Source organism: Panthera pardus, unplaced genomic scaffold, assembly GCF_024362965.1.
Source record: "Panthera pardus isolate Hobbes unplaced genomic scaffold, ASM2436296v1 HiC_scaffold_15, whole genome shotgun sequence".
Classification (NCBI taxonomy): Eukaryota; Metazoa; Chordata; class Mammalia; order Carnivora; family Felidae; genus Panthera; species Panthera pardus.
Genome location: NW_026526710.1, coordinates 29,159,590 through 29,162,162, shown reverse-complemented (window position 1 = coordinate 29,162,162; position 2,573 = coordinate 29,159,590). Strand labels below are relative to the sequence as shown.

At 47.3% G+C, this 2,573-nt stretch overlaps 1 non-coding gene across 1 annotated transcript; it reads left to right on the top strand.

The window, feature by feature from the left end:
• The first annotated feature begins 1,596 nt into the window (after window positions 1–1,596).
• Window positions 1,597–1,681, top strand: TRNAQ-UUG (transfer RNA glutamine (anticodon UUG)). Its single transcript has one exon. It is a non-coding gene; the product is annotated as a tRNA-Gln (tRNA).
• Window positions 1,682–2,573: the final 892 nt, after the last annotated feature.

Below are 2,573 nucleotides of genomic sequence, written 5' to 3'. Positions count from 1 at the left end.
TTGCCCTGGAGGCACGTAGGGGAGGATCCACATTTTATTTCACGTTTGTAGCTCTATGGCCCTGGGTACAGTGCCTGGTATATACCTGGATAATGGTGGCATAAGAATGAAGCTGACCAATATTGGAGCTCTATCTTGGCTAGTGGTTTTACCTAGAAGTGCTGTGAGCAGGGAAAACTATGTCCAGGTAGAGGACGGCACACAGCTCCCCACGTCCCCCGCGTCCAGCTGATGCTCCCTGGGACAACCGTACGCAGGTCTGAATAAGTATGCATGGCAGTGGCCTTTTGAATTCATGCACTTCCATTACAACTGGAACTCTTTCCTTGGGAGGTGGAAATAAAATAGGGAGGTCCCACATAAGCCACGGGTATTCGAGGCCCTGTCATTTGGCTTCTCTGTACCAGTGACGTCAGACAGGGTACGTCAATTCCGAATGTAGCTGTATTAATCAACATGTGTCCATCAAACGCACATCATACAATGCCTGACCCCTGGATGCAGGGCAATGACGTGATTAGTACTAAGAACACCAAACCAAAACAAAACAAAAAACAAACAACAACAAAAAAAGGAAGAACGACTTAAAAAAAACCAAAGAAGTATAAAGACAGACTCCCCGATTAAGTGATGGGGGGGGGGGGGGGAAGATTCGATTTTAAATCGTTTGACCGTTAGGTCCCTAAAAACACCACATCCTCTGTCCTGGAAATAGCCATCTTGGGTTGAGTTCAATAAATGTTTATTGAGAGCAGCACACGTATATGTAGGAAGTATGTAAACACAGGTCACTGAATGCAGGGTATGCATAAGGTTCTGTGCTAGGAGCTGCTTGGATAGAAAGGTAACCAAGGCAAATCTGTTTCTCCCGAGATGCTCAGTCTGGTTGGGGAGGCCAATATGGCAACGTGCAATTTACAGAATCGAGAGCAAAGTGCCTGCTCTTTGTGCTCAGGGGCATGGAATCATGGAGAAAGGACCCTGAGCTTCGCCTTCGTGGCAGGGAAGGCTCCCTGGGGAAGAAGGTATCCTAGGGTTTTACAAAAATGGTGTTTCTCTATGTCAGCATATCATTACTAATGTCCTTGTTGGGCCTCTTAAAAGATGATGGAAAGGGAGCTCTGGTGGTCTTGTGCCAGAGCTGGTTTGGCAGGTTGAAATCTGGAATAGTAAGCCAACTTTTTCCTGGATTGTCTAACATACTGGATACCTTAGGACAAGCTTCTGACTCCTACTCACCCAGCTTTAGTTTACCTTTCTGGAAGTGCTGCTTGGCACGATGTGCCACCAGCTGGCATCGGGGAAGTCCGGGAGCCTGTGGCAGCCTCCGCTGAGTTTACGCAAAGATCTCTGTGTTGCCCGCTGGCCAGAAGGGTGTATGTGCGTGCTGACACTCTGGGGTGCTCCAGCCTGCGTGGTGTGGCGTGGCAAGCTGGGCAGGGAAATGCCGCGTCTCTCCGGGGCTAGAAATGGAGAGAGTTGTGAACTGATATCCGGAGTGAGCTGCGCTAATTAACTGAACACTTCGCTGAAATCCAATATTCATCATTTACTCAACCAGGAGTGGAACCAATGTTATTCAAAAGAACCCGGGGCGCCTGGGTGGCTCAGTTGGTTGAGCGTCTGACTTTGGCTCAGGTCATGATCTCATGGTTCATGGGTTCGAGCCCCACGTTGGGCTTTGTGCTGACAACTCGGAGCCTGCTTGAGATTCTCTCTCCCTCTCTCTCTGCCCCTCTCCCATACACACTTGTGCCCTCTCTCTCTCAAAAATAAATATTAAAAAAAATCCAACCAATTAGGAGAACAAAAATCTCTAACCGTAAGCCCCAATGTATTAGTTTGAAACCAAAACTCTCTATTTTCAATTTATTGAACTAGAAAAAAACGAGGCACCAGCATCCATTTAATTCAGCTGCTCTCCGTTTTGCTTGGCTTCCTGACACCCGACTCCTGAAGGCAGGTGGAAGCGGTCCTTGCCTCCACTTTCTTCCCATTTTGGTGCTCAATTCTTTCATCTATAAAACGGAGATGATAATATGTGGCCTGCCTACTTAACAGTGTTCTTGTGACAGTCAACTTGGATCATGCTAATTATTCACTTTCCCATTTCTTCCCCCAGAAGCACAGAGACCAATATCCCAGTAAGACTAAAGATGATATTTGGTTTCTTGAAAAGCTTAACACAACGGGTACTTGTAGGTTTCAGGTCAAGGGCACCCACCATTCATTCCAGAGCTATTTTATGTGCATCCATGATGTGCCAGGACTGTGCCGAATGCTGGGCAGACCTATGAACAGGGCAGACATGGCCTTGTCCCCCACAAACTTAGTAATTGCGACGTGATGTGAAAATGCTGTAAAAGGGGAGGGCCTGTTGCCATGTGAGTGTGTGGGGTGAGAGATGGCAGGCCCAGGAAATCTTCTCAGAAGCCAAGCTTCAGCCAGAATCTAAAGGAGACATGAATTAATTAACCAGATAAAGGAAGAGGGAGAGAATGGCATTGGGGGTCTCAGTGAAAACATCTACAGATTTTGTCAGCACAGTGCCAAACATTTAGATGGCTGGTGGC